The sequence below is a fragment of the Aythya ferina genome (assembly GCF_964211825.1).
Source record: "Aythya ferina genome assembly, chromosome: 1".
Taxonomy (NCBI): Eukaryota; Metazoa; Chordata; class Aves; order Anseriformes; family Anatidae; genus Aythya; species Aythya ferina.
Genome location: NC_140296.1, coordinates 173,213,242 through 173,233,325, shown reverse-complemented (window position 1 = coordinate 173,233,325; position 20,084 = coordinate 173,213,242).

The following is a 20,084-nucleotide window of genomic DNA, read 5'->3' as shown; positions in this document are numbered from 1 at the left end:
CCTTCTCACCTGATGTCAGTGTGTGTCAGCTTGGAAAGGCACAAAGGGAAAGGGAGAGGAAGAGTAGAACTATAATTTGTAACCCTATTCTTTTGTTCTTTTGGGGAAAGTGCACAATGACTTGTAGCATTTTTTTAAAATTTGCTATATGTAGCACCAGCCTGAGCAGTGAAATTCACCATCTTCTTTTTACCTTCAAGCAGAACTTCTCTTTCACAGGTAGTGCTCAATATGACACTTCACAAGCAGGCCAAAGAAGGAAGGTGAAATTAGAAAGTTTTACCAAATGCAAAAACTATCTCCCTCTACCTGAAATCTGACACAAAGTAGTGCTCTCACATACTGAAGTGCATAAGGTATGCCCTAGGAACAGGTGCTAGATTACGGTTCATGCAGGAGAATTGTGGAAAACCCTTAATCTCTTCATCATTATCATCATCATCAAATAAATAAATAAATAAATCTTGTCAACCATTTGCTAAGACCTGCAAAGTCCTGGACATGAGAAGAGCATCCTTCATGTACCTGAGACACATGCAAGGCTAAGCAGAAGGTGACCAGCATTTTGCACCCCTACTGTTTTGAATTTAGGGACCTTAGTTTTATTTAAGTCTGCTTTAACTGCTAAGTCATCTTTTGGATCTAGCTTGAAGTTTATTTAAATTTACTAGAATTGTCAGAAAATAAGGCCAAAGTAATGACTATTGGATCAACAACACATATATTTACAGTTCACACTGACCTTTTATGTATGCAAGTTAAAAATATTCAAGGTAGAATTCGAGTAAAGTACATGTATAGTAAAGCATAAAATTGCACTCATGAGGGTTGACCTCACAGTAGCTGTCAAGGTGAAACAAAAAATGAAATTGCCAACAAACATATTACAGCTAGTGATTAAGTGGCTTTTTAGACACCCTTGGGAACATTGGGACAGACAGTTCTGATGGAAAAGACATGATTAGTTCTGATTACATCTTAGTATCCTACTGCAGAGGTCTGATACCAGATTTCAGTGGAAAAATAGTTCCAATAAATATATGAAGTATATATCATGCAACCATCATAAGTATCCACAGCTATAACGAAATTGAGTTACACATCATGAAAAATTACACACGGGATCTCCCTTTGAAAGGTTATTTTTATACTCCTTTAATTTAAGCCATAGATACAAGTGTTTTTGCACCTTAGACATTTTAAAATAAGATGTATTGAAAAAAAAAAAAAAAGTGTTCTTGCATGAAGCTCTCTAAAATGAAATGGATTCCATATTATCATGTTTTAAAATACCAAAATATGCTACACAGTGTTTATTATAATGGGTGTCAGGAGAGATGTGGGGAAGAACTACTTTTTTGTTATCTTTACTGTTGTGACTATGAAAGGAAAGTCCCTGGTGGTTTTACCCAGCTGAGCAGCTGTGCTCCACCAGAACTGCTCTCTCACTCCCCCTCCTCAAAGGGAAGGGGAAGAAAATGTGATGGAAATGTCTCAAGGGTTGAGATAAGGCCAGGGAGATCACTCAACAGTCATTGTCATGGGCAAAACAGACTTAGCACAGGGAGATTAATGTAATTTATTACCTATTACTAACAGGCTGAGTGGAGCAGAGGAACTGGGAATGGAGGCTGTGGCCAGTCCCTAACGCTTTGTTTCCACAACTCCTTCATGGTCACTCTCTGTCCCTGCTCTGCGTGGCATCCCTCCCACAAGATGTTGTCCTTCCCGAACTGAGCCTGCGGGGGTTGCCCACAGGCAGCAGCTCTTCAAGAACTTCTCCCACATGGCTCCATACCACGGGATCCATCCATCAGGAGCAAACAGCTCCAACACAGGTCTCCCACAGGTGGCAGCTCCAGCCCTCCTCCTATGAGGACTCCTCCATGGGCTGCAGCATGGAGATCTGTTCCATATGGGACCCATGGGCTGCAGGGGGACAGCCTGCTCCACAAGGGGCCTCTCCACAGGCTGCAGGGGAACTGCTGCTGTGTGTTTGGAGCACCTCCTGCCCTTCTTCTTCCCTGACCTTGGGGTCTGCAGGGCTGGTTCTCACTCCTCACTCTCTCAGTTGCTATGGCACAGAAGTTTTGTTTGTTTGTTTATTTTCCTTTCTTAAATATGCTTATTGTCTTTTTCTTATCTTAAAATATTGCATATTAGCTCGGCTCTGGCCAGCAATGTGTCCCTTTGGAGCCAGATGAAACTGGCCTTGATCTAACATGGAGCAGCTTCTGGATTCTTCTCACAGAGCCCACCCCTGCAGACCCCAGCTACCAAAACCTTGCCACGTAAACCCAATACAAGGTCTTTTTCCAATGATATACAACACAGGGAAGCCCCACCAGGTTTTCCCCTTTGTGTACTTAAAGCTTGTTATACTGTTGTGCTTGCAGTCTGCATAGGTTGAAAAATGCATGGATACCTGCAGTCTCAGCCTGATGTAGTTTACTTATATAAGACAGAACTGATATTTTTTGAAGCACTATGATATGTCAGGATATTAGAAGGAATGATTAGGAGAAGCTAATATTTGAGAGGTGAAAAGTGTGTCCAGAGTTCTGGCACTCCTAAGATAAATTAGGGAAGGAGAGGAATGTGTGGCCATGAATTTTACAACCATCATTCAGTAAACATTTATTACCATTATTAAGAATGTGACATAAAATGGAAAACAGCAAACAATCCATATACTTGGCAGATATATGAAATAACAGATGGCACTTTAAATGGGATGGGGGAATACCCAGCAGATATGAACACTGCCTGGCCGTAGACCTGGCATTTATATAAATAAGTGAGACAAAAATCTGGACCTAATAAGGACCCCACATGTATACACTTGTGCACAATTATTTTTGTGTACGCTGGGCATCTCATAATTCTGCCCTATGATATTCTCAACCCCTTGTATGGGAATCATTCTAGACATGTTCAAACAGGGATCTAGTAGCATAACCATATATAATACTCCTTGAGCACAGAAGAGGACAGAACAAAATTAGCAGCATCCTGCCCAAATTTGCATTTGCTCTGAAAATAAGGAACAGTGTAGTTTTTACCTGTCTCTTGAAGCAAAGCTACCCTTTCTGTACAATATATTATTTCTATATTATTCCTCAGTAAGCATTTTGTCAGTGCACTGTTTTTCCTTCTTTTATTTTTTTTTATTTTTTTTTTAATGGATCCTGGTGCATTCATATGTGGGAGTACTTTACTGTCATCTCTACACTGTAATCCATACAATGGTAACTGTAATTTTATCTCAACGTATATAATAGCCTTGTGTCATTCTATGCTGTTTAAGAGAAAGAAGAAATTTTAGAAGCTTGTGTGATCTTTTCTACTGGTAGTATAATCTCAAAAGTTGTTCAAGACCAGAAGATATAATGATAAACCATTGTTCTTCCTTAGTAAGATGCATTCAGTTGAACATCTCTAAACAATTTTTTGTGAACAGTCCATTTCATAGAAAAAGCTGTACTAACAATAACTTCCCCAAATCCAAACAGTTCAAGGACCAAGTCTATTCCTTGGAAAAGGACTATATATAGGTTTGGTTGGTTTGAATGCACTGAAGAGACCTATGATAATAGGAACATTTCATAGGTACATAAAGCAAATAAATGCAACTACATTACACTAGATAATTTGGAAGATATGCTTCTAGGCATAGAACAAAATTGCATCAAGGTTTGCTAAAAGCAATTTCTATATATATAATATTGACAACAATGTAGTTTAACTTAATTTTGCATGCAGGCAGCTGTCAAATCCCTTGCTGATTTTGTAGACAAATTCAAAAAGAAAAAAAAAAAAAAAAAAAAGAACTCCATGACTGATAATAATTTTGCAGAAAACCATGGTGCTTATTCCAGAGCACTCAGGACTAGAGTTTATTTTAGAAAGCATTTTTCTGGTGTTCTTATACTAAAAAACAACTGTTTCTTACATTTTTTTTCCCTGTTGTAATCTAGTGTCAAAATACTGAAAATATGAAAGCAATTGCTATGAATTAATTAGTCACTAATTAATTAGTGAATTAAAGACAGCATTATATGAATTATCACAACAGTATCAGTGTTCTTGTAATACATAATAAATGTCCCTTTACATAACCTTATAATAATAACAAATTAAATGTCCCAACATTAAATTATTAAATGTTCCAGGTCATGAACTGGCCTACTAGCACTTGAATATTTTGTAGCCTAGTCAAGGAAAATGGTTAACTGCCATCTTCATGGCCATAATAACAACAAAATCTTTGAAGTTTTATGCAACATTCTGAGAAAAAAAAAAAATCTGTAGGGGCTGCTATCTTCTGTTATTCATTCTGCCATTCTATCCTGCAGAATTAATTTTTTTCACTCTAGGGAAAATTGAATTTTCCCTTGCTAATAGAAACAGTGAGAAAAGTTCTATAAACATTATCATTGATGCAAATGCTTATTTTCCTTAAGGAACTATTTTGTAAGCTAACCTCCTGATATGGACAATCACACTCATTTTTGTGATAAAATAAGCACTCATTTCTACATGGCTATTGCCAGTTTTTCTGTCTCTTACTTCTCTGAGGAATCTTCAATCTTGTTTCATAATTCTTCTTCCCTGTTATAGTGTCCTCTTGGAGATTTTTTATTTTGATCAGTGAGTAGCCAAATTTATTTGTATTTTAATTCCCCTACAACAAGCAAAAATTTCCTGTGCTTTTGATCACTTTTCTGAAAGTGATCCATCATGAATAGATGTCACAGTGAAAGAAATTGGATTCAGTGACAGCTGCAGATTCTTGGCACATAAGTCACGATCAGTCCTGTAGGTGTGTAAATACCACTAAATGACTGGTGTTCAGAATGCAAACCAGATAACTGTGAATAGTGACCCTGTTTATTTAATCTTTCTAGGCAAGAAATAGAGGATATCTCATCTTCCTCCACTACTGTAAGGCTTCAGAAAAAAAACACAATAAGAATAATACAGTATACTTAACATTTTAATAGTTTACTGAGAGATAATATTACAAAGAAAACATGTCTGCAGAATAAGGAGAAGGGCTTAAGTTTGGAAATAATACATATGTCTCACTGCTTCTCTTTCTCAGTGGAAAAAGATGTAGTGCTGTATTTAATATTCAGGTTAATTTATTATATCAAATGAGTTTAGTAATTTATATCCAACACAATCACATAATGGTTGAGATTGGAAGGGACTGCTGGAGATCATCTAGTCCAATTTCCCTGTCCAAGCAGGGTCCCTTAGAGCACGTCTCATGTTCTGGGGAGCCCAGAACTCCAGGTCAGGTCTTACCAGGTCTGAGAAGAGAGGGATGGTTGCCTCCCTTGATCTTCTGGAAACACTATTCCTAATGTCGTTCAGGATACCACTGTCCTTCTTTGTCACAAGGGCACATTGCTGACTCATGGTCAACTTTTTTTTCTTTTTTTTTTTTTTTTTCTCATCAGTACCCCCATGTGCTTCCCCACAGAGCTGCTTTCCAGCAGGTCAGCCCCTGCCTCTGGTGCATGGGGTTATTCCTCCCCAGGTGCAGAACCCTGCACTTGCCTTGTTTGAATTTCAAGATGTTCCTCTCTGCCCAACTCTCTGTCCCTCTCTGCTTGTTGAGATCTTTCTGAATGGTGGCACAACACTCTGGGGTATCAGCCATTCATAACAGTTTTGCATCATCAGAAAACTTGGAGAGGGACAAAGGGACTCTATCCCTTCTTCCAAGTCATTGATGAATAAATTAAACAATAGTGGACCCAGTATTGACCCTTGAGGGTCATTGGTAGCCAGGCCTCCAACTATACTCTGTGCCATTGATCACAACTCTCTGAGACCTGCCATTCAGGTCAGAATATGTATTTGTATACATCTGTATGTGTAGCATAGGGTCCATCGGGCTGAGTTGCTTCACTTGAAGCTTGCCTCTCCTCAGTTTGGAGAGCACTAAATGTGTTCATTAACTGCAAGTCTTCAGGAGAAGCAAGAGCCTTTCTTCTTATATGAGGAGTCACCAGTTTCCAGGCTTCATCTTCTACAGACTTTTGATTTATTTTTTCACATGGCACAGAGCCTACCTGCATCTCCACTGTAAGTGGATGTTGAGACTCATGAAGCTGTAGGGTCTCTGGGAATATCTTCTCTCCCTCTCTCTTGTTCATCTTCATGAATGCCATACAGCCTGCTTACTTCCTCCTGTAACTCGACATGGAGATATAACTCATCAACAACAACAACACTCCTTCTGCAGAAGGGATGACTGTCAGCTCTAGCTTCATGAAGAGGTCCCAGGCACTCCCTGAATCCCAAGAAATGCAGAGCTATATCCACTGTCAAGTCTGTCTGGGTGGAATCCTCTGAGACAGCTGACATGTAGCTCCAACAGCTACCAGGGAATCAACTCTGAAGCATGTCAAAACCACACCTGAGATGGCATACGCTACTAAGACTGGAGATACAGGACATTTCCTTGCACTCTTCTGTGTCAACTGCTGCACAAACTGCTGCATCTGTTTGTGTCCTCTGTTGCACAAGCTTCTCCAACTGTTCACTTCCTCTGTTAGCTGCACTTAGATGGCCACAGAACAGTGCACAGTTGCTGGGTTATGTGTATTTGAAGTAACACACTTGTCCAATGGAATTGTCCTTCTTTGAATATTTGAATGTTCAATGTACACCTCTCCACCCAATTCTGTTGGCAGCTTTTTAGGGCACTCAGTGATGGGAAGAAGGCATGTTCTCTCAGGGAGAAGGGAAATAAATTTTCATCTTCCCCACACTGGAAGAGCACACCGAGTCCTGAGTGCTTCAAGAAGAGACTCCTACGAACATAGATCAAGGTAAAATATAAGTTTCTAAAGAGTTACAAAAATCACTAGGCCAAAAAGAAAGTTCTTTAAAAGAGATTTGAGTCCTAATAACTACCTGTCAGACTTAGACCCTCCATGAATGGCTTTGAACTGTGAGTCCTCTTCAGGAGGTAGTTCCATCTTTTTCAGATAAAGATGAGAGACAGGCTCTCAGGGCAACAAAGCTGGTGAAGGATCTGGAGAACAAGTCTTATGAGGAGTGACAGAGGGAACTCGAGTTATTTAGCCTGGAGAAAAGGCTCAGTTGGTTATCACTCTCCTCAACCACCTTAAAGGAGGTTGTAGCAGGGTGGGGGTGGGTTTCTTCTCCCAAGCAACAACTAAATGGCCTCAAATTGCACCAAGGGAAGTTTAGGTTGTACATTAGAAATAAATAAATAAATAAATAAAATCACTGAGAGGATTGTGAAGCGTTAGAAAAGGCTGTCCAGGGAAGTCACCATCCCGGGAGGTATTCAAAAGACATAGATGTGGTGCTTAGGGACATGGTTTAGTGGTAGACTTGTCAGTGTTAGGTTAATAGTTGGACCTGATGATCTTAGAGGTCTTTTCTAACATAAATGATTCTATGATTCTATGACAGTAGCTCAGCATTTAGAGCACATGTGGTAGAGCAGAGTTCCATCTGCAAATTCCTTCCTGAATGACAAGGCAGAGCACAACATACCTGTTGCATAACTTAGGCAAGGACCAAGCAGGGATATGCATGAGGTTAATGCAGCTTCCAGCTCCAGGGGAAGAGAATGCAGGGGTGGAGTTGCCAAAATAATTCAAGTATGTCAGTAAACTCAAGGCCTTGACAGTGTTCAAAACTTCTGCAGATATCACAGTACCTGAATACAAGATCCATGTAACTGAAAAGTCAGTTAAGTTCTTAAGAATCCTCATTAACCTTAAGCATGTAGGAAATATTGCTATATATTATGTGGAATAATTTAAAAATAATCAGCCTTATAAAAAGATCTTTCATGAATGACCCAATCATTATCCAGAATTAAAATAACAGTTAATGGTAATAAAGGTGTTTAAAGCTTTCTGAACAGAAAAGGAGGGTGACAAAGGTTTGTAAGTATAACAGAAAAGTAGGGTGACAAAGGTTTGTCAGTATAACAGAAAACACTGTCAGGAGGACTGAGTTATAATGTTTTGGACAGCAGGTATAGGCAGGAACATGAATTAATTTGATTAATAGGTCCTTCCTCGAAGAAGTGCTAGATTGCAAGGATTGTGACAAATCAGGAACTTCCTTGTTCCAGGTTTCTCAGTTGATTTAAAATCTATGACAAAAGTACATATGTACATGTGCATCCCCAAAATCATAATTTCTTTGTGGGAATTGAGAAAAATATTTCACTAGACAGCCAAAATGATGGAAAGATCATACTGTCAATTATGAAGCTACTTTCATCAACACTTATTCAACAGTAGTGAGATCTTTAGGTAAAATATAACACAAAGCAACATTTTCCTTTGAATTTATTAAACATTGTCAGGAAGACTCAGCCACAGAACTGGCAAAATATCCTGATCTTAAGCCTATCATAGTGCAAGAGAGTCCTTTCATTATTCACAAAAATCTCCTCAAAAGCTGTTTCCAGAAGGACCAAGTACACCCTCAGATAAAACAGAAAGCTTGTTTTTTTTTTTCTACAAAAGCTCGTAGAAATCTTTCTAGTACTTCCCTCAATTACTAGCCCTGAAAGCCCCCTTTTCTTTTTTCAAGTCCCTCCTTAATTACACTTTTACTAAAAGAAGGAGTCCAACACATTGTACAACCTATTACAAAGAGATACTAATTTTCATTTGAATTCCACAGAGGAAAAAAAAAAAAAAAAAAGGAAACAACAAACAAAGACAACAACAAACAAAAACAAAAAAATAAGTCTGTAATTAGCAAAATATATGCAGTAGTCCATCAATTCTTCCCATGCTTTTCTTCTATCTCATGTTCTTGCAGTCTATTTACATATCTGCCACCACTTTACAATCTTAAAAAATATATATTATTTTCTGAAAATTTTCTGGGATTGTACAGATAATAAATAGTAACAGCAATCCCCCATTTACAAATGATTATTTTTGACAAACTAGTTAACATAAAGATGGCCAAATAGATAGAAAATATATTGACTGAATGCAATGTATTTTGAGGTGTTCTGAAATTTACTAAGTATCAAATGTATTTGATTAATTAATCTCTGGAGATATTTGACAAACATCTCCAGGAAAACAAATAGACAGCTTTTCTTAAATCCATTCAGGGAAATAAACTGAAATTTATTACTTTACTCAGTTGCCAAAAACTACAAAAGTGTCTACAGCAATATTTTAATTATACAGTTCAGAAGATGTAGTACAATGGCTGATTCTGTTTCAGACTGAAAAGTACATGTAAGCCTGATTTTTTTTTCCTTTCTTTTTCATTGAGATATAGAAGATAATGCCTTTCCCTAGGAATTTTGTCAATCATAAATTCAATCGGATGTGAAAAGATGGATCAGGGAGATTTAGTGCAAGATTATTGCACTTGTGAAATGGAAAAGGCTGAAAAGAAAAATTGGACACAATCATTAATTTCCTGAAAAGTTTCACATCTCATTCTGTTTAGGGTTAAAAACAAAAAGAACAAAACAAAACAAAAAACAAAAACAACAACAAAAACAAACAAACAAACAAACAAAAAAAACAGTTTATGCTGGTATTTTTCCAGCATTTCTAAGCACAATTACAGAGATGGACAAAAATTTGGATTAAATTTCCCATCTTTCTTTCAACTACCAAAACCCTTGGAACATATAGCATAAAAGAAGTTTTTCTCTTGGATGACGTTTGTGAGCTTCCTCTTACAGTTGCTTTGAAAAATGGCAATGGCACTCAAATTGCTTTATTTTTACATAGAGATTCTCCATTCAAATTACTAGTAGGAAAAGAAAAATCTATTTTCTAATTTTCTATTTTCTATATTTCTGTTTTCTAAATTTTCATTCTCAATTTTCATTCAAATTATGAATATAAAAAATTTCTATGTTCTATTTTCTAAATTTTGAATTTTCATTCAAATTATGTTAGAAAAAAAAAAATCTAACAGAAACCAGACTTTTACAGACTAACTGCATCACTCATATTTAACTTTACTTGGCCAGTAAAGTTAAGCTTTTAAATCTTTTTGAACAATGACATTTCAGTCACTGCACACAACTGAGGCAAGAAATATTTAGTGTTCACATAATCTAGTACTTAGCATTGTAATGGTAAGAGGTACCACCTTTTGAAGATGTACCCAGAAGAAAATGCTTGACTTCACCATGTGTGATTGCTGGAGGCTTGATTCTTTAACCTTAACACTTTATTGATGCTCACTTGTACATGGATTATATAATTTGGAAAAGAACCTTGTGATGAAAGATGTTATATAAATGTTCTATGTTTATTTTGATTATCATTGTAGGTAAAATCCATTACTCAATTATGATGATTAAATGCCTCTTCAACCTCGAACAATGCAGTAATGAAATGAGTAATGCTTCTTTAATTGTAAATTTTTGATGCAGTTGATTTAACAATTATAAAGCATATGTGCAAATATAAAGTACATCTTCCTTTATTTCATCAGACAGTGCAAAATTTGAAAAGAGTCAAACTGTGCTTCACTAGTCATTTGTAAATGGGGGATTGCTGTTACTAAGAGTGACAGGTCTATTGCTGGCTGCTGAATAAAAGTCTCAGTCCCAAATATTTTGCTATTAATGTATTTATGTCAAGGAATTATTTAACAAGGGATTGAATTGTTGATAAAAAGAGCATTAAATAGGATCTTCATCTTTTTGTTATAGTTACACACACACACAATTCTACTGTGAATTAATCAATAAAAATGTCAACATGTAGCCCTTGTGCATCTCTCTGTCACCTTTAAATGCAATAATAATAAAGAGTTAGTGGTCAGTAATGTATTGCTGATATATATGTGACAGAGATCACAAAGTCTGAAGTAACAACTGATATCAGAATAAGATAGAAATGTGAACTGTCTTTCTGCAAAATGTGTGATTAAAAAAGAACACATGAAGATTTCCTATACTCAGTCCTTATATAAGCTTGAGGTGACAGGAAAAGGTGAGACAAGTACATCTGACCTAACCTTAACTGAGGGAGGTAAACACAGACAGACAGTTACTTCCAGATATCAATTCATACCCATTCTAGCAGGACTGCTTTGTAAAAGAGCACACAGCAGAGTGAAACATCAAGAGGTTAGATGAGATATTTAACTTTAAGCTGGCTAAAATTTGGTAATATGAATTTGATCTTATGCAATGTTATTGCAATTTGTCTTGAAGATACTAGCATTGTTTTTCTCTGAATTAATAACAAGACAATGCTAGAGTGTTATAAAGAAAACACTGAAAAACATATGATGAAAATACGATGTATGCATTCAGTTAAGAATAATGTGTGTACTTAATCTGTATTTATTTCTTTCCTAGGGCTTGCTTTTCATTTGGTTGACTTGTTATGCCCTTTTCAGCTGATAAATTGATACACTAAGATATATTTAAAAAGAACAAGAAGAATATATTTTCATTAATAAGGAATTGCTCATGAGAATTTTCAAGGGAATTCTGTGCAATAGAAAATTAATAAAATAAACATTAACATTTCACTGTCCAAAATCTGGCATAAAGGAGAGGCAAGTCCCATAAGAACACTGACACTGTGGAAAAGGCTGCAGTAAATTATTTGTCTAAACCAGCTGCCAACCTACGTAGCTCTAGTGGTTCAGGAATTTTTCTTTTACCTTATGAAGAGCAATTACTAATCTTTTTATTTTTTTTTTCCATTGAAAAATAGACAAATATTTAAATAAACATATAAGTCCTCATTTAAAATGCTTGTGTCCATCGCAAACTAGTTTCAGTGACATGTTATTGCAATTGCACATACTAGGCAATCCACCATTTCAGCAATAACCAATGTGTCTAGTTTGTCTGTGGGTACTCATATTTAAGAAGAAGATGAAGAAGAAGAAGAAGAAGAAGAAGAAGAAGAAGAAGAAGAAGAAGAAGAAGAAGAAGAAGAAGAAGAAGAAGAATGAAGGGAACTATAGAACTCTAAAAATACATGATCTGAGTGTATCCACTTGGAATCTTCCTTATTTTGAAAATCTACAACATAAATCTGTACACAAAAATGTAAGGGACACAGCTGCAGGACATAAAAACCAAGCTGTCCAGAATCATACTCAAACATTTAATGTGCTTTTCTTTTTCTCTTTTTTTTTCTTTTTCTTTTTTTTTTTTTTCTGACATAATCTTTTTAAATTGTAATGAATATTGTTTAGAGTCACACGAAACTCTGAGATGTAAGTCCTTACATGAAAGAGGGCTAATAAGATTACTTTGCACCTTGTTTTTTAAGAATGTGTTTAACAAACCACCACATGAAGCATAACCAGTGAAAATAATTTGGGATACAATCACTGTAATGTGTTAATCTAAAGCACATAAATGATTTGGCTCTTTAAAGTAAAGAATTGGTTTCAGCTGACTTGGAAATGAAATAAAGTTATAATGTTCTCATATAAACCTCAGAATATAATATGGGCACTTTTTGGAAAACAAACAAACAAAACACCTCTCAAACTAAGGAGAGTTTAACTCCAAACAGTTATACCCATTTCTGAAAGTTTGGAATTCCAACTCACAATATTCAGGATCATATTTATATCCATATATATTCAGGATCCATATATATTTTAACATATATAAATTGAGTTTTTATTTCTTAATAAACAGTGATAGATAGACATTGTAAAATTACCCTGGATAAAATGCAACTAACAGGCTGTTGCTTAGAATCATAACTTGGAATAAAAGGAGCCATAGAAATATTTCAGCAGTTAAGATGTACGAAGCATTGAATCATAGGAGTAAGATGACAGTATCCCATATAAATGAAGTTTTAATAATGTAACACCACAATTTTATTTCTTTTCTCTTTGTTCCTAACAGAAGGGAAAGTCCATTGCAGTGAAGTCAAGCCTAATTTGTGCAGCGTTTGCTTTCTGAAGAACAGCACAGAGAACAAATAGTTAACAGCTTGGCACGCAGGAAAGGTTCTTACTCAATTTTTATTTCTCTATTTCCAACTGGTTGATTGAAAGAGATCTTTAACAAAACATAAACTGTATCTTTAAATAGTTTGTGGAGAGATACAACCCAAGACCACTATTTAAAGAAAGTAACCAGCTCAGTGTGTAATTTTACAGTGTTGCTGAGAGCAAATTTATTGCTACTGTGTTCTCAAGTGACTGACTCTACTAAATGTTTGTTTGTAGAAATTTAAAATCATCCCTCTTGCGATCAATGTCTCTGACATAAGCATAGTTAATGCCATATGGAGATAATTTATTACGAACTTTGTAGTACTCGAATAAGCATCGTGACCCAAGAAACCCTGTCAAATGGAGTTGCTGGTCTTTTTTTTTATTATTATTATTATTCTACAGTGACAATTTAGTTCTGCTGTGTGCTGTCATCATATGAGATTAATCACAGTAATGACATGTTTTTCACTAAGAACATTATTAATAATTATTTGAATATAGAGCAGGAGGAATGAGATTCTAAGTCAAATGATATAAACATTGAAAAAGGGTACAAATCACATCTTAAATGGAGGTCTTACATGTGTTCTGTTTGCTTGGAAAAGGAAAGCACCAAAATGAGGATTATACCACAGGCAACTCTGTGACAAAAGTTTATTTACACAAATATAAATGCTTGACAATTAAATAGGAAAATTTATCTGATTTTGGAAATTAGAGGATGATACATTGATTTATTTAAAATCAAAGCATTTTTTGAAAAACAAACAAACAAAAAATAAAATAATAATAGTAATAATAGTAGTAGTAATAGTAATAATAATAGCAATAGCAATAGCAATAGCAATAAAAATAAAAATAATAATAATAATAATAATAATAAAAACCACCCACTACATAAATGATGAGTGGCTTTTTAGTATTAAACAGGCCAGGTTATATTTCAGATCCACATTTGGTTTTATCCAGAAGACTAATTAAAATGTGTATTTTGGTTTGGATGTGACAGCACCAAAATCTTGTGACATGTTTACACAAAAGCCTCTAACATCAGATGCATTGCAAATCAGTTGCTATAACAATTTTTCTAATCCCCTACATAATTCATATTTTGAAAAACTATGTGCTCTCATATGATTTTACCCCTAACCAAGAAATAAACTTCCACAGCCAAGGTTCATTCTTGATTCAGTATATCAGATCTGGATATGGGAATTAAAGTAGAATCACAGATGTGATAGTTAACCCTGCTACCAAGTAGCAAATAGGTTGAGGATTAATGAATATAAGAACAGAATAGTTGCAAGAGTTTTGGAATAAATCAGAGAAACCTGGGAACAGATCTTCTCTGGTATAGGAGGCCCCAAAGCTAAGATTCAGGCAGATATTTTCTTCCGTCATTACAAAATTATTGCAATGTGGGTTTCTTCCCTCGCCAAGATGATTTGGTTTAGCACAGGAGCTTGGTATTCTTTATTTATTTACCTACTTATTTGTTTATTTATTTTTTTTTCACCATGTTAGCCTAGAAAAATTACTGCCCCTGTTCTGGGATTTCTTTTGACCTTTATCCAAGGATTGTGTTGTCATCCAGTAAAAACCTAATGCATTTGAAATCCTTTGGGACAGATTTTTTTTTTTTTTTCCTTTTAGTGTGCTTTAGGCCTTGAGTCATTTTGTTGCCTCAGCCTCTGTCATGGCTTCTGAGTCTGTGGCCAAAAGTTCACAGCCTTTGGGCTGCTTTGCTGCATTTCAGTGCCAGAAAAGGGCAGCCTGATTCAGCAAGGCCATAAGGAGAATGGAAAAGCAAAAATAAATGCCAAGAGCAGAAAAGGCCTGAAAGAAGGGATTAAATCAGTGCCAAAGCACTGACAGTGTCAGGACACTGTGAGGACAGGAATGGTGTGGGTTGACCATAGGGATGGCAGGGCAGGATCTTCCTGGCCAGGGAGGTCCTGCCCTGCTAGCTCCCAGCTGGGGACATTCATCCAAGATTATTTTGTAACATAGATATGATGAATTTTACTTTTGGCGAGAAACTGAGACAACTGGAAGTACTCGCATAGGACAGACTCATGTTTAAAGTCAAAGAGTTTGACATAAGTTCAGGACTTACCTAAAAAATCAGTCTCCTAAAAACATTTTGTGTTAAGTTTAAGGTCACCTATATTTTCTGTGTAGTCCCTGGCATGAAACAGACACCTCACAGAGATAGTTCGCTGTTCTAAATCATTGTTCTATAACTAGAATTTTTATTTTATTTTATTTTATTTTATTTTATTTTATTTTATTTTATTTTATTTTATTTTATTTTATTTTATTTTATTTTATTTTATTTTATTTTTTAAGGTTGCTCAGCTACAAAGGTTGCCTTTGACTCTAAGGAATCTAGACAGCCAGCTTGGGTAGATCCTGAGCTTAGGTAGCCAAAGAGGTGTGAGATGAATTTCCTTGGATACAACAGGCCAGAATATGCTCCATTCTCAGTTTGCAGTGGTGAGACTCACTTGTTATTGGTGCAGATCTGCTCTTCTCTGAGGATCTTATCTAAAACATAGTTTATCAAAGAGATGAGCTAACTATCTGTCACACCAAGTGCTTTTCCTTTTAGCTTCACTGGTTAAAAGGATATCTTACCTTGAACAATATAACAAAAATCTAACACCTTAAAAAGCAGTGTCAGCAACATGAACAAAGAGCTGTATGGGACCCTAAGTCCCTTTCTGACACAGGGAAGTGTAATCAAGATCAATTTTCAAAGCAGTTAGTTTCTCTGCTCCTACTATTTTAGCTGTTTTTAAGAGAAGAATTCTCTCATTTTGTAGACCAAATGTATTTATTGTCCATTTATACCCATCTGGCTCTACACCAACATCAAACAATAATTTAAGTGTTTATTCTCCCTCCGAGCATCTTATTTTTCTGATGTGTCTACAGAAAGGATTATATGTTCACTCAGCTTTGTTTTCCAAAGGATGAACTATCATTTTTTTTAGTTTAATTTCATAAATTGTATTTCCTGAAGTTCTTACATTTTGCCATCTCACACTGTACAAAATCTGAATTTTGCATTCTCACATGTACAATTTTTTAATTTTCAGCCTTTTGTCATGCTTCTTGCTACTGTTTATGATAGATTTTCTTGTGTTTACTTTTTCTTCATGTCTTCGCTGTGGCATATAGATATAGATATAGATAAACTATATATATAGTTTGTCACTTCTCTCTCTCTATATATATATAGAGGTGACAAAATATAAACTGCAAAGCACAAGAGAAAGCACACAAGTCATATAAGGGTACAATTTCTAGAATTAAGAAATAATCATAACACTTAATTTATCATCTCTGGAATGAAATACTACTTCATAACTATATATGAATGAAATAAGTCTTTCCTGTATAAATATGGACTCTGAATAGCTCATCAAAAATCCTCAACTTAGAGTCATTAGGAGAATTAAGAAGTATAAACATTTTAAAGACGATAAAGTATATAAGACTAATTCTTGCAAGGTGGCAAACTTTGCTTTGCTACAGAAAATAATCACTAGTTTCCCTGTAGGGATATGTTTAATTCTAGTGTATTGAATGGGATTACTAAGGTTTCTGATGAAATTCTGAATAGGAAACATAAGGACATGTTTAATAGCTCAGAGATCATAGAATCATAGAATATCCTGAGTTGGAAGGGACCCTTAAGGATCATCAAGTCCAACTCTCGACACCGCACAGGTCTACCCAAAAGTTCAGACCATGTGCCTAAGTTCACAGTCCAATCTCTTCTTAAATTCAGACAGGCTCGGTGCAGTGACCACTTCCCTGGGGAGCCTGTTCCAGTGTGCAACCACCCTCTCTGTGAAGAACCCCCTCCTGACGTCCAGCCTAAATTTCCCCTGCCTGAGCTTAACCCCGTTCCCGCGGGTCCTGTCACTGGTGTTAATGGAGAAAAGGTCTCCTGCCTCTTGACACCCCCTTACGAGGAAGTTGTAGACTGCAATGAGGTCTCCCCTCAGCCTCCTCTTCTCCAGGCTGAACAGGCCCAGTGACCTCAGCCGTTCCTCGTACGTCTTCCCCTCCAGGCCTTTCACCATCTTCGTAGCCCTCCTCTGGACACTTTCCAACAGTTTCATGTCCTTTTTATACTGTGGTGCCCAGAACTGCACACAGTACTCGAGGTGAGGCCGCACCAGCGCAGAGTAGAGCGGGACAATCACCTCCCTTGACCTACTAGCGATGCCGTGCTTGATGCACCCCAGGATACGATTGGCCCTCCTGGCTGCCAGGGCACACTGCTGGCTCATATTCAACTTGCTGTCTACCACGACCCCCAGATCCCTCTCTTCTAGGCTGCTCTCCAGCGTCTCATCGCCCAGTCTGTACATGCAGCCAGGGTTTCCCCGTCCCAGGTGCAGGACCCGGCACTTGCTCTTATTGAACTTCATGCGGTTGGTGATCGCCCAGCTCTCCAACCTATCCAGATCCCTCTGCAAGGCCTTTACGCCCTCATTTGAGTCCACAACTCCTCCAAGTTTGGTGTCATCAGCAAACTTGCTCAAAATACCCTCTATTCCTACATCCAGATCATTTATAAAAATATTGAAAAGTACCGGCCCTAAAATGGAGCCTTGAGGGACCCCACTGGTGACCGCCCGCCAGCCTGATGCAGCTCCATTTACCATAACCCTTTGGGCCCTGCCCGTTAGCCAATTGCTCACCCATCGTATGATGTTTTTATTTAGCTGTATGGTGGACATTTTGTCCAGTAGGATCCTATGGGAAACCGTGTCAAAAGCCTTGCTGAAGTCCAAAAAAATCACATCAGCTGGTTTCCCTTGGTCCACCATACGGGTGATCTTATCATAAAAGGAAATCAGGTTAGTTAGGCAGGACCTACCCTTCACAAACCCATGCTGGCTGGGACCAATGACTGCTTTGTCCCCCAGGTGCGCCTCAATAAGTCCGAGAACCAACTTCTCCATGATTTTACCAGGCACTGACGTGAGACTGACAGGCCTGTAATTGCTAGGGTCTTCTTTCTGACCCTTCTTGAAAATCGGCACAACATTTGCCAGCTTCCAGTCTACCGGGACCTCTCCAAATTCCCAGGATCGTTGAAAAATAATTGAGAGAGGTTCCGCGATGACATCCGCCAGCTCTTTCAGCACCCGGGGATGAATCCCATCCGGACCCATGGACTTGTAGGGATCCAGGTGGAGTAGCAAATCCCGCACACGTTCAGGGTCAGTTGGGAGTTTGTCATCCCCACCGTCCCGGTCCTCCAGCTCAGGGCACCCTGGGTCCCGAAGCCCATCATCGGCATTGAAGACAGAGGCAAAGAAGGCGTTAAGCGTCTCTGCTTTGCCTACGTCATCGTCTGTGAGGAGACCTTCCCTATCAAGGAGCGGCCCTATGTTTTCTTTAGTTCTCCTTTTTCCATTTACATATCTAAAAAAACCCTTTTTATTTTCTCTCACAGACACAGCCAGCTTCAACTCTAGCTGTGCTTTGGCCACTCGAACTTTCTCCCTACAAACACGAACAGCATCCCTGTATTCTTTCCATGACACCTGGCCCTCCTTCCAGTAGCGAAACACTCTCTGTTTCCGCCTAATCTCCATTAGAACGTTCCTGTTCAGCCACGCCGGCCTCCTGCCCCGCCTGCCTGACTTGCGATATTTTGGAATTGCCTTATCTTGTGCTTCTAGGAGGCATCGCTTAAAGAGTGACCAGCACTGGTGGACATCGAGGCCTTCAAGAGCAGTTTCCCAGGGGACCTTACTGACTAGTTCCCTGAGCAGCCTGAAGTCCGCTTTCCCCATATCTAGGGATGAGGTTTTGGTGGCACTTTTCCTTCTGTCACCATAAATTTTGAACTCAACCACTTCATGGTCGCTATGACCGAGGCGGCCACCAATCACCACATCTCCCACCAGACCCTCTCTGTTTTCTAGCAACAGGTCTAGGAGGGCACCTTTCCTAGTTGGCTCCGTTAGCACCTGCACCAAGAAGTTATCATCTAGGTGCTTCATGAACCTCCTGGACTTGCTCGTGTCAGCCGTGTGGCACTCCCAGTTAACGTCCGGCAAGTTGAAGTCCCCCATAAGGACAAGGGGAGTTAATCTCGAGGCCTCTCTTAGTTCTGTAAAGAATAATTTATCGGTGCTATCATCCTGGCCAGGCGGTCTGTAATAGACTCCCACAACTACATCCCCTTTATTCGTTCGTCCCTTGATCCTTACCCAGAGGCTCTCAACTTTACCATCGCCGACCTGAAGTTCCACACAGTCCAGCCCCTGCTTCACATACATCGCCACCCCACCACCTCGCCTACCCTGCCTGTCCCTCCTGAAGAGCCTGTAACCATCTATCGCAACACCCCAGTCACAGGACTCATCCCACCAGGTTTCGCTTATGCCGATGATGTCGTAGTTGCGGGACTGGGCCAGGACTTCTAGCTCATTTATTTTATTCCTCATACTGCGTGCGTTTGTGTAAAAGCACTTCAGGTGCGTCTCCTTACACTCAGCACCTTGTGGATCTGACCAAAGGACCCCACTGGCACACAGCCCCTCTGATTCTAGCGTACCATCCCTTAGGTCTTCACCGGCGTGCCTGGTTTTAGCCCCTTCCCCCTTCGACTCTAGTTTAAAGCCCTATCTATCAGCCCTGCCAACTCCTGACCTAAGATCCTTACCCCTCTCCGAGAGAGGTGCATCCCATCCGGTGCCATCAGGCCCGGTGTAGCATAGACCTTCCCATGATCAAAGAAACCAAAATTCTGCCGGTCACACCAGTCTCGAAGCCACGAGTTTATGTGAACAGTACGTCTTTCAGCTTCGATCCCCCCTATCGGAAGGACAGAGGCAAACACCACCTGCGCCCCTGATCCTCTAAGTAGTCGCCCCAAATCCCTAAAGTCTCTTTTGATCGCCTTCGGACTTCTCATTGATACTTCATCGCTACCAGCCTGAAAGACCAGTAGCGGGTAGTAGTCAGTGGGCCGTACCAGGCGCTTGACTTTCTTGGCAAAGTCTCTCACCCGAGCCCCAGGGAGGCAACAGACTTCTCTGCGGGTTGGGTCCGGTCGGCATATCGGTCCC